Genomic DNA, 12,963 nt, shown 5'->3' with positions numbered 1-12,963 from the left:
CCTGCACCAGTGGTCAGGGCTGGGCTGGCCACGCAGCCAGGGGACATGTCAGACCCTCAAGTGTCCCTGCCACCCCCAGAAGGAAGCCCCTAGACCTCGTGATATTCCACAGTCTTCAGCATGGGCAGCAGTCCATGGGCAGACAGGAAGGGGGTACGGGCCAGGGTGAGTGGTTTGCATCCCACTCCCCCATCCCTTCCCTTCCCTCTTGGGTGGGGCAAGACTCCAAGGCACAAAGCGGGTCCCAAACCACCCGAGGCTCACATACAAACACTTGCCCACACCTCTCCTGGTTACCAAGGCCCTTGATCTTTCTAGATGATCTCACAGGACCCCTGGTGTTCATTTTCATCTAAATCCATCTAGGTACACACACGTGTGCGTGTGCCCGAGCATCTGAAAGCAACCATACTTCCTTTCCCCGGGTGCTGCCACCGCTGCGGAGTCCTGGCCAGATGAGCACACTTCAGACCCCAAACTGGATGCGACGGAGGACATGTCAGCTGCTGGCCAGGGCTCAGGGGAGGCTAGAACAAGATCAGGGACCCTGTCCTTCAAACCTCACGCTGTGCCTTTCCACACTATCTGGCAGGCTTGACCCCGGTGCTGTGTTCTGCCTCCTACAAATCGAGGCTCCTCTGGGTTCCTTCCAAGGGGCTACCTGGTGAATTCGGATTCGGGCTTAGGAAAGGTGATTCCCCTCAACTGGGAAACCAGAGGTCATGGGTGAGGGTGTTCAGGGCTTGCAGAGCTCCTGTTTCCCCAACCAAAAGGTGGAGATAATAATAGTAGTAATAATAATAATAATATTGCTTTCACCTGGAGCTCCCAGGGCTCATGCAAACTTCAATGGAAAGCATTTTGTGAAATTCTGCTTAAGCGTTAAGTGTGTGTGTATTTTACGTGTGTGCAAAGAGGCCTCATCTGAGTCAAGGTCATTCTGATTTGGGCTTTTTGAGAAAAGTCACTTAAAGAAGATGTCTCTTTTTGTCTGACAGAGGACCGTTCTCCGGGATATCAAGAACCATATTTTCTTCCCCTGGCATACTTCATACAGGAGCAAAAGAAAGAACAGCCACAAGAGCTTTTTTTTTTTTTTTTTTTGTAAAACGTGTTGTTCTGATGACTGGGAGAATTGCTTTCAGCACTAAGTTCCAGAAAACTGCAACACTGATACCAAATGTCATTTCTCACCTTCTTGTGGCTGCTGCCTTCTCCCTGCACAGAACCTCCTTACCAAACAATAAGGCCATGAAAGCAACCCGCTGTCAATGTCTTTCCGGGCATCTTTGACCTTGAATGTCCCTCTGGTAAGAACTCAGTTATCTCCAGAGTTGGCATGCGACACCAATCTTGCAGACACTGGGCAGCTGACAGGTGGGCAGAGCTGCAGGTCACTGTCCGAAGCAGCCACTAACTCCTGCATCCTCCAGGCTGACCTGCATGCCAGGATCTCATCCAGCCCCGGAAGCTGGGAGCCCCTTCTGTAGCCAAGACGGTCCCTGGCACCCTAAATGTGGCCCGTTCCACCTAGCTGCACACCCCCTGCTTGCACAGGGCTCCAGCCAATCGCTCCACAAGGCCTGGCCTCCTTGTAATTTCCAATTTGTGAGAAATGTAAAAATAGAAGGCCATTCGCTGCAGGCAGCTCTCATCAAATCGGATGCCACTTTCGTGTCATGTCAGATCACGGTACACAGAGCTGACGGCTTCCTCGGCTGCTCTCGATGGCTTCCAGAGCAGCAAGAGGGTGGTGACAAACTGGGGGGCACCGAGAGTCAGGGCAAGGTGGCTGGGTGCACAACGTCAACAGCAGCTTTAAATGAATCTACAGCATAGGTCATGAATGCGCTGTACAGGGGGGCACCTGAGTGCAAATCCAACAGAGGCATTAGCAACTGAGGGACACTGGGTACAAATTCATCTCTCTGCCTCAACCTCCCCAGCTAGCAAATAGCAGCTATCACGCTACTGGCCTCCTGAGCTGTGGCAAAGCTCAACTGATGGAACGAACTGGGAAGTGCTTTCTATTGCACAGCTCCTTAAACAGGGCATCGTGGGCCTTGCCAAGTGAGCAAGGCCAGGGCCTTTTCCGTGGCAGGGGTGTCAGCACCATGTGGCCGCCTCTGGGCTCCAGGGCCATTTCCTAGGCCAGCGATCTTGCAGCAGGTGCCTAAACCTCTCTCTTTCTCAGTTTCCTCATCAGCACAGGGACAACTCCACTATGTAGCTCACGGGGTTTTGTGAAAATTAAATGCAATACTAGCAGGAAGGCACACAGCACACTCCCTGGCAGATCACCAACTTGCAATAACTCTTAGTTATAACTGTTATTGATGATATTATCATTGGAACAACATTTAGTGGGTTTTTCTTTCCTGTTTATGACTGGATCCAAGTCTGTGCTGAAACATCACAGCTTGCGTTCGCAGCTACGGTCTATGCCAGGCAACCCTATCTCTGCTATTAGCCGGCTTGCCGCTGACTCTCACCCCCTCCCCCTGCTCCGGAGGCCCTCAGGTGAGCTGGGAGTGAACATGCTGGACATTCGTAAAGCTCACAGGCACGTTTTCTGGGAAGCCCTATTTTGGGGTCCACATCGGGCCTCCCAGCCTTTCCCCCTCTCAAGTACCACCCTGTTTCCCACCACCTTCCAGCGACCTGCAGAGAATGGGGTAAAGGTGGCAGAAAGGCCCCTCGGTGCTGGGGCCATTTGGGGAGCTGGTGCCGAGGAATGCCACAGAGCAGTGGATGAACAGCTGATGGTCTCCCCACTGAGGGCGGTGGGGGGGGGGGTGGCGGTGGGCTGTGGCTGCAGCTCTTTGCAATTGCTGTCGATTCAAGGTTGTTTTTATCGTGGCAGGTGTGCTCTGCCCACCGTCCAGGCAACTTGGCCCAGTTGAATGGAAGGGGCGGTTCTGACATGGGCAAAGGTTGACACATCTCTGTTTCCATCTGGGGAGCAGGGGGATTAAGAGTCTCTAACTGGGTTTGGCGTTGAGATGTAGCTGAGGGAGACGGCTTAGGTGATCAAAGGCAAGGAAGCGCTAGGCACGCCTCAGGCCAGGTGACAGGGAGGGACTCAGGCACTCCACCTGCTCCCAAGGACAAAGGGGATGGACTTTAGGATGCAGGGGGCTGGAGGCGACAGCAAGGCTTAATCAGCTGGGGACGATGCTCAGCCTGTGATCCACACCCCACAAGAGGGACAAAATGACATCTCCAAATTCCAAGCGGCTTGGGATGTCTCTATCTCAGCTACTGAGCTCACAGACAAGCGTAGGAACAGCGTCTTTATGCGAAGGCAAGAAGCTGCCTGACACTGTGCTTTATTTAAGGTTGCTCTTAGCATATGTGGGAAGGCAAGGGAGCAGCCACTGCTCAGACGGCAGTCCAGAGGGGTCTCAGTGTCAGTCATCAAACCCTGACCATCGCCCCACCACCTCACTTTATGGAGGTGAAAAACAAGGCCCAGAGACCCATCAAAGGGGCAAAGCGTTGGCCTGGAAGTCAGAAGAGTGGGGTTCAAATCTCAACCCTTCCTCCTCCTGGCTGTGTGACCTTGGGCAAGTCACTTTCACTCTCTGTATTGCAGTTTCCTCACCTCTGAAGGGGAGGATTAGAATAGTACCTGCTGCGCAAGGTTACTGTAGGAATTATAAGCTGGATACATTGGCAGCTTTCAATACTTCATTCCTAGCTTCCCATGGGGATGAGAACTTGCCCAAGGTCACCTGCAGAAGATGGCAGCAGCCCAGCTCCAAGCCAATCCTTCTAGGGCTCGTTCCTGGCCGAGGTCTCGGAGGCCGTATTTTGTAGCCTTCCAGCTCAACGACGCAGGGAGGTCCATGCTAGGCTGTCCTCACCTTCCATCTATGTAGGCTTTATTGTAAGACATTGACTGAGTGCCTGCTGGGTGCTGGGCCACGCACAGACACATTCATAGCACTTGGAGCTCCTGGTTGCCATGCGTATGAAATCCAGGGAGAGACAGGTCTATTGTGCTTCTGTCAGCTTTGAGGGACTTGCTCTTTCCTTTGCCCTCTGAGTTGCCTCCTCCTTGGCCTCTAGACGCCCCTCCCAGCCCCATCCTGAGTTCCTAGGGGACCCAGTTCTCACTGAGCCTCCAGCATGGACTAAAGGGTAGGACATCAGCAGAGATGGTTCCCTCTTCTCTCCCACAGCGGCCGCCTCTCTACTGTAATTCTGAGGGATCGCCCCACTCTCTAGATGCTCTGGCAGACAAGCCGGGCTGCGTCCCACTGCCTGGGACTCACTGTTTGTCCTCTGAGGACTGGCCACTGAGCCAGCGCTTGGCTAGAGAGAAAGCGCTTCCTTTGTTTGCCGCCTGCCTGACAATATCTTTCTGAGGCTCAAGGGAGGCTCAGCCATTTTGCCCCATTCCTGGCGGGGGGGGGGGGGTCCCTCTCACTTCTCCAGGGACTTGTATCATCCTCTGTGTGTGGGGAGGAGGGGGAGGGAGGGTCTGAGGCTGCTCTGACCAGGACCAGAGCAGGGGCTGGGTCAACCCTTCCCAGAGAGAGCATTCCAAGGAGAAAGAGAGAGTACAGATGCCTGCTGTTCCCACTGACCTCCTTTGTTCTGGAATTTGGGAGTTGGGGTGCCTTTTCACACTCCCTTATGAATGCATTTCCCCCAAAGTTCCCAAAGAGAGAATCTAAGCAATACCCCAGCACCCAACACCCCCTCTCTTGCCAAACACCCACCTTGCCTGTCACAGATAAAGGTTTACCCCAAAGTCCACTCAGCCTGACACAGTCTCTGATTTGGGGGTGTCACCAAAGCTCAGGAGCCATTTTATTCAGAGCCCCCAGTTCTTCATGAAGATGAGGCTGAGCTTACTGGGAGAAGGAGAGAGAGCTCAAGCCCCACATCGGGAAGACACTAAACATCATCACTGGGCTTTTAAAAACCCAATCTTCTCCTTGGGGTTCACATCTATTTGGGGAGTAGATTAGCCCAGAGCCTCAGTGCCGGGCTGCCAGGTCTGAGTTCCTTGTCCAAAAAGCAAGCTACGCTAGAACACGGCATCTGTGGGTGCCAGCCGTGGGGACGTGTGGGTACAAAGGGACCACGCATGAAGACCCGCTGATTATTTCCCCCCAGGCAACCTCGGGGAGCAGGGTCGTCCCTTTTTCCAATCCTCGGAAAGTAAATGCCAGGATGTAAGGCAAGAAGCTGAGAATGGTCCCTGCGGTAGCAAGGAGACACCGTCCTCAACCCCTCTGAGAGACCCCCCCTCACTCCACATTCCTCGGGGAAAGGAGTGGGGAGACCGCGTCGCGAGCTTCAGCGCGCTCAGCTCAAGCCCGAGCTGTGGTGTGCTTTCTAGCCAACATTTCTTGACAGCTTAAGCGGCCCTAGGACAGAAAGGAGGTGTCCCATTCTCAAGTCGCCTGGTCCCCAGAGCCCGGAGAGAACAGAAGAGGGGCACAGCTCGACCTCGGCGCAGCTGACCCCAGACGGAGAAGTGGCGCACGACTAGCCAAACGTTATCATTCTTTCCCGGGTCCCCCGCCATCCCCTGGGGATGAACGCGGCGCTTCGACGGCTCCAGCAGAATTCAACACCAGCTGGGGGTCCAAGGGGCCCGCGACCAGGAAAAGGCAGGAGATTCTAGCGACCCTCGGTCCCTCTAGTTCCCCCGGTCCCCTACGCGTCCCATGGGGATGGCCGGGGTGCGCCTCGACTGTCGGAGAGGCACCTCAGGCTCCTTCCTGTGGCCCGAGGCCGGGCGAGGCGCCGGGGCTGGAAACTCGGCGTGGTCGACCCCATCCCGCCCGGCCCGCGGCGGTGGCTCTGGGCGACCGTCCGCGCTGTCCAGCCGTCCCGGACTCTGCGCCCCGCGTCCCGAAGCCGGCAGCCCCTTCCTACCTGCGGCCGGGGCTGCGCTGCCCGCGGCGGGCGCTGCGCGGGCAGCTCGGCCCCTCCGGTGCGCTCCGGACGCGGGGCCGCTCCCGCCTCGGGCCGCGCTGCGCTCCCCAGCTCCTCGGTGCCTCAGCTCCGCGTTTCTCGCCCGCAATCTCGCTGCTCGCTCAGTCTCTCGGGGGCGGGCGGAGAGACACCGGGAAGAGAGGGGCGGGGAGTGCGGGGGGCGGGGCGCGCGGGGGGCGGGGCGGAGGGCGCGCGGGCGGGGGCGGGGCCGGGGCGCCGGAGCCCGCCCAGCCCGGGGAGGGGGCTGCCGCCAGCCGCGCGACCCGTTTCCGCGGCTTCTTCGGCGTCCCTTCACCCCACTCCCTTCCTTCAACTCCTGTCTTCTCTCCTTGTCTCTCCCGTTTCCCGCTTCCAGTTCTTCGCTCTCCATCTCCCCTCCCTCCCCCCTTTTCTCTCCTTTTCTTCTCTCTCCTCTCTTCCCCGCCCCATCCGCCTCGCCCGCTCCCCTCTCCCCCTCACTCTCTCCTTCCTTCGCCTTTCGTCTGGTGGCCTCTTCCCTGCCTTGGCCCGTCTGTCTGGGTCTCTGTGTCCCAGTCCTTTTCAACATGGATTTCCCTCTTGGCTTTTCTCTCTCCAGCCTTGCTGATCTGCTTCTGATGGTCTTTTTCGTTTCTCTTTCTCTGTTTCACCCTCTTCTCTCTCTGTAGGTCACAAGGCCCCTCAGTGGGGGTGGGGTGTGGGCTCCTGCCCCCTCCCTGCTCCCCTGCCTGTTACACAGGGAACAGTTTCTGAGCTGAAGCAACGAGGCTTTTGATCCCAGGCAGGATGTGTGCATAAGGCGGGGAGGGGCGGGTTGGTGAGGACTCCCTCTCTGCTGCCAGGGGGTGGTGGTGGAGACACAAGTGGCTATGCGTGTGGATGGACAGATGGATAAACAGATGATTAAAAAGAGAAACACAGCCTGCAACAACACCCAGGGATGGCAGCAGAACACCCCCTCCCCCTCCCCTGCCCCCCCAGCCCTGTCCCCCAGGTACCCTCCTCCTTCCAGTTCTTGAGATTTGAGGGATTGTCCCAGAGAAGCCTCTCTCCCAGCCAGTGCTCACCCAGTACCAGAGGACTCCCTCCCTACCCCTTGCCAAGTCCTGACCTGCCAAGACTCCTGGTAATGGGGCCATGACTGCCCTTCCATCTGGGTTCCCCAAGGACTCACAGAAAGGATCCCTTCTCTCTACCCCTGACCTACTCTTTGCCTCCTCTCTCTGGCCCCAGGGCTGGCATTTGCTGATAGACTTGCCGTCCCCCACCCCACATTGCCCACCCATCATCCATCCTGGACCCCACAACCCCCAGTGCTCCCCAAGGTGACCCTGACTGCTCCTGGCTCTTTCCCACACTCTCACCCACAAGCATGGAATCTTGATATCTTCCTTGACCCATCCATTCCTCCCGTCTACTGGTCACCACCTGGAGACACCATGGTGAACAAGACAGGCCACAGACCCCAAGGTGGTCCTGGTCCGGTGTGGGAGACAGGCTTCTGTCAAATAACCACACAGGCCCAGAGTGACAAGCTCTGCTGGGAGCACACATTCCAGGCGATCCGGTCCAGCTTGGGATGGTTGGGAAAGGTTTCCTCAAGGAAGTGTCATTTGAGCTGATGGCCAAAGGATGAATAGATGCTATCTGGATGGAGATGCGGGACACAGATTTGAGCAAGGGTATGAGAGTAGCAAATATGGAAGCTATTTTTTCTTGCCTGACATTCATTTCAGCTTGTTCAGGCGACAGCACCTCAATTTTGATTTGGGGAACTTCCCCTTCTCCACTCATATTCGTATGGTTGGGTGGAGTTCCCTCCTTTCAGGGGTGGACATGTGACCCAGGCACAGCCAGAGCACATCACCCTGATCTCAATGGAAAGAACGTGTGACATATACTGGGTTGATGAGAACTGTTCCTGGGACTTTTGCTAAAACTACTGTCAAACACAAGTTTGATCTCCACCACGGTTCCTAAGCCTGCAACTGCTGGCAGCCAGCTTTGTCACTCCTTGAACAGATCATATCTGAAAATGAAGCCAACACAGAGGAAGGCAGAACTGAGAGATGGACAATGGACAGAGTCCTGATGAGTATTGTTTGAGTCCCTGGACTCAGCCATGCCTGAAGGCAGTTTCATTATTGAAATCACATTAAGTTCCTTTTTTGTCACTTACGCAAGTTTGAGTTCAGTTTATGTTGATTAAAACCAAAAGAGTGCTGATGAATCCAGTTCTGGATTGAGAAATGGGAAGCATTACTGATATAAACGAATTATAGTAACCATTTCCACTCCCCTTTCTTCCTTCAAGTCTCCTCGATAATCTCACAATCATCTCTCTTTTTTCTGTATTCCTATTCAGAAGTTAATTCCCCTCTATTTTCATTGCTCTAAATGTGTTTTGCAGGGGCTTCCCTGGTGGTGCAGTGGTTAAGAATCCACCTGCCAACGCAGGGGACACGGGTTCAAGCCCTGGTCTGGGAAGATCCCACATGCTGCGGAGCAACTAAGCCCATGCGCCGCAACTACTGAGCCTGCGCTCTAGAGCCCACAAGCCACAACTACTGAAGCCCGTTCGCCTAGAGCCCGTGCTCTGCAACAAGAGAGGCCACCGCAATCGGAAGCCCGCGCACCATAACGAAGAGTAGCCCCCGCTCACCGCAACCAGAGAAAGCCTGCGTGCAGCAACGAGGACCCAACGCACCCAAAAATAAATAAGTTTTTTTAAAAATGTGTTTTGCCTACAGCAAAGTCTGGCTGTCAGGTCAGTTTCATAGACTGGACCATCTAATGCTTGAATTATCTCCATAACATCCCCTGCTCCCCACTCCCCTCCCTCCCTGCCTGCCCATGACTGTCTAGCATCTGCCTGCACATCTCCAGTCATGGGAAACTCATTATTCCACCAGGCGGATGGTTTCAAACAACAAACTCTTATCTCACTGGTGTTCCAAGGACTGTCTACTGTGCAGAGGGGAGCTTCAGATAAGGGACCCTATACTATAAAGTTGAGATGTCTGATGCACCGTCTCCATGTCCTTCCTAAAAGCCTGGTTAAAGTCTTCCAGAGAACTTACGTGCATCCCTCGTGGGCTAGAGGGATAGTTTCTGTTAGCAGAGTTCTCAGAATGTGGGCTGGCAACCATTGGTGGTAGCTAGGATAATTTTCAGTGAGGTGGAATAACTTGGTGCACAAAAGCTCTTCCATATTCATCTCCCTGTAACATCCTTGTGATTTCTGTCCATGGGCAAGTCTCAGGTTGGGGTAATTTGTCTTTAACACCTCTCACAGTACTGAGCCATCCCATTTTAACTAAGAGAGATAAGCCCTAGGACTGTAGCCCTGGTAGACACCAATATCTAGTTAGAATTGAACACATTGCTCAACTGTCCTTGTGTCTATTTTAGTGGAGACCTATTTCTGGCAAGTGATACTGATCTTCTAGTTACAGTGTGATGTACAGTTTCCTTTTCAGATACATTTATTTAATCTAAAAGAGGAAAATACTTAAGTAAATAAAAATAGACACAATGCACAGATTTTTGCAAAACTCTTGCGGCTGGTTTGCAAGTGACTGAAGTTTGCGTAGCCTAATTTAGAGAAACATTTCACCCATGTGTTCGTTCACTCAACAAATGTTCATTGAGCACCTCTGAGACGAGACACGGGGGAGGACTCGACAAAGAGACAACACAGCTGGTAGGAGATTCCATTAAAGAGGGCAAGGCCTCACCATGGAAGGTTTAATCACCACATGGAAGAACTGGATCTGACCTTGTGGGGCACTGGGGAGCCATTGAATGTGCTGGAGCAGAAACAGTAAGGTAGGATTTAAGATTGTTGAAACTGGCCAGGTATGCAAGGTGGATTGAAGGGGAGAAGATTGGAAGCCAGGAGACCAGTAGGGGGCTGCTGTAATGTTGTAGGCGTGACATGAGGGGGACTGGCACCTAACAGTGGGCACTCAATAAATGGTTGAAACTATTATTGTTAATATTATTGTTGTAGTCCCCTCCCTTCCCTTGACTTGGGGCAGTTCAATGAGTCATAGACTTACAGGGCATCAGACTGGAGATGGCCCTGAGATATTACCTAGTCGAATATCTTTATTTTAGAAATGGGTAAATTGAGGCCTGGAGAGACACAGTGACTTGCCTGCGAGCACCTGGCTACCTGGTAGCAGAGCCAGGAAGGTGATGACCGCTAGCTGTATTTTGGAGCACTGCTGTGTGCTAATCACTGACCCATGGGGAAACAGAGAGTCACTGGCCCAAAGTCTCACGGTAGAAATGGAGCAGAGCTGGGATCCCAAATGAAGCCTGGCCATCTCCACAGGTGGCACCCTGGGCCATTAAGTTCATTAATCTCGCCCCTGCACCCCCAGGCAACCTCTCATCAGGCCACAGGTGATGATGCTGTGGGAAGAGACCTGATTTGGGGGGGGCGGGGCGGGGCGGGATGTCCAGATCTGTCATCAGCCCTCTGTGTGTCCTTGGGCAAGTCCCTTTCCCTCTCTGAGGCCCAGTTTCCTCACTTTCAAATTAAAGAGATTTCACTTCCCTTCTGACATCCCAAGTCCTCAGGCTGCTGGGTGAGGGGCTCAGGAGGAAGGCCATGCCTGAGTCTGCTCCCCACACCTTGCCCAGGCCTCCTGTCCTGAACCCTTCAGCTGCTCGTGGCAGATTCTGTTTCCACAGACAACACAATTCCATCATCCAGCTTGTCCAAAATTCTAGTAACACTGACAAGCCTCCCTTCGACCTAAGAAAATATCCCCTGTAGGGAAACAGGGCTTCGTGTTTTGTTTTCAGAAGGGATGCTATTACCTTAACCACACCCCCTTCACACCAGAAATTCCCCCATTAGCAAAAGAGCCACCACATTAATGTGTGTAACCACTTGAAAAACCACAATAAACCTCGCGGGGGATAATAGGACATAATATCATTTTGTTATCCTGTCCATGAGTCACGCTGGGGCAGATCCTTGGCAGCGGCCCTGTTGCTGAATGTTCAAATATTTGTGCATATCATACCATGCTGGGCTCAATACTGCAACACCCTGACAGACTGCCACTTCCAAAGAGGCAACCCCCCACAAGATGGGAAGCAGGCTGTTCTCAGTACAGACAGGGCCTGTCCCAAGGAGATGGCCCGATAAACTCTTCTCCACAGCGTACAGTTTGTGGGTAATGTGCAGACTTTGGAGCCAGACAGACCTTAGCCAAGTGACCGCACCTTCCTGGGCCTCAGTTTCCTCATCTATAGGATGGGAATAATAATAACAGTTATAGCTTCTACCTGACAGCATTGCTGGGAGAAAGCCAGCTCATGTTCTGGTACGTGGTAAATGCTCAAATACTCTTATTATGCAGGTGCCATTTGCAATCTGCTCTACCCCCGAGTCAATAAGATTCTAACTGAGAGTTGAAGGCAATCTCAAATGCCACCACCTCCAAGAATCTTGTCTGGCTTTTGCCCAACTGCATATGATTTCTTCATGCCTCCAATTCCTACACAGATCTCGTTCCTGCTTCCCTTTAAAGGTACTCACCACTCTACCTTCAATGGGGGCACAGACTGCTGTTCCTTGGAGCCCTGCACACAATAGGGGCTCAATATTCACTGACACTTTGTATCTGCTCCCAGGGCAGAGAGCCCAGGGCTATTGGGTTCCTTCCACACTCATTGCCAACATCCAGATATATGAGACTACTTTCAGTGCTCCTCAAGGGTCCCAACCTCTGGGCCTTTACATATGCTGTTCCCTCTGCCAGGAACACTGTTCCCTTATCCTCTTCTCTAGTGGACTTACCTTTACTCTGCAGGTTTTGACTTGGATGCCAGTGGGATGACTCCTGCCCTCACGGCCTGGCCCCGTTCCCTGGTTGGACTCACTCTGCACGTTTCCCCTTCATAGAAATGCGCACACTGGATTGTTTAACTCCTGGTTTCATCCTCTCTCTCTCTGGACTCTTAAGCTCTGCGAGGTCAGAAATGGGTACAGCCCAGTGCTTGGCACACAGGAACTGCTCACTAAATATCTGTTGAAGAGACAAATGCACACATGAAAACCATGGGATCATGTCTTACTCATGTGGCAGGTTCTTGAGGACCTGCCCGTTGGCTCCTCGGATAGACAGGGTGCGAGAAGGGCTCGGAGTTCTGAGAATTCTGACTTTTTCTCCCCTGAGCACTGCCAGGCTCCTGGAAGTGAAAACCCTACCTGCTGGCAAGCATCACAGTCACTCTCAGGACGGATCTGAATGTCACTGTCACCTGCGGGCATCTGAAAACCAACCCAGGCTGGTTCCCATGTGTAGGGCACTGAGGACCCCCAGGAGGAGATGGGGCAAGTGTGGTGACTGTGCTGGAGGGAAACCAGAGGCCTGGAAGAAAGGCACAAAGAGGGAATTAGTGCTGCGAAAAGAATATGGGCCTCAGGGTGGGGAGACTAATTCATACCCCAGGAGCTGCATTACCATGGGCAAGTTCATGCCTTGAAAATTCTAAGTACTGTAACTATGTGAGTATTTATTGAGCTTCTACTTAGTGCCAAAGCCCTTCGCATGAATCATTGCAATCACCCTCCCAGTGACCCCACAGGATGGGAGGTGTTATACCAATTTTACAGCTTAAACTAAGACACAGAGGGTGTCTGGATCTTTTTTGGGTTCCCCATAGGCCAAGCTGAGGACAAGGACTTGAGTGCAAGTGGGTTATTTGGGAGGCAGAGCTAACACAGGAGGGAAGTGGGATGTCAGAAGGGCAGGCAGCCGGCGTAGGGTGTTTGATCCAGCCAGCTACCAGGTGGGCAGCCGGCACTTAATTCCAGGGACAAAACTCTAGGAAACAGGGTAGCACATGCATCTCAGAGTTACCCCACCTGAGGGGAAAGGGAGCTGGGGTATTGATACACCAATTCTCGCCAGCCTTTGGTTGAAGACTGCTCCAAGGGTGCCAATTTCCTGGCACTTCTGCACTAGGAGGCACTTGGCCGAGCAGCCTTCTGGGGGTGCAGGGAAG

The 12,963-nt window shown here is 53.4% G+C and overlaps 1 protein-coding gene across 3 annotated transcripts in view; it reads right to left on the bottom strand.

The window, feature by feature from the left end:
* The window catches only part of SLC6A1 (solute carrier family 6 member 1), a 40,429-nt gene extending 34,348 nt beyond the window's left edge, over window positions 1-6,081 (bottom strand). For 2 of the 3 annotated variants that reach the window (XM_073787702.1, XM_033863724.2), the window contains exon 1: window positions 5,896-6,080. The gene's annotated coding sequence lies outside the window, so the exon portion shown is untranslated. Of the gene's footprint in view, window positions 1-5,895 lie in introns of all 3 variants that reach the window. The other variant, XM_073787703.1, reaches the window with a different exon arrangement.
* Window positions 6,082-12,963: the final 6,882 nt, after the last annotated feature.

Source organism: Tursiops truncatus, chromosome 10 (genome assembly GCF_011762595.2).
Source record: "Tursiops truncatus isolate mTurTru1 chromosome 10, mTurTru1.mat.Y, whole genome shotgun sequence".
Classification (NCBI taxonomy): Eukaryota; Metazoa; Chordata; class Mammalia; order Artiodactyla; family Delphinidae; genus Tursiops; species Tursiops truncatus.
Note: the sequence above shows the minus strand (reverse complement) of the source record. Positions and strands in the feature narration are given on the sequence as shown.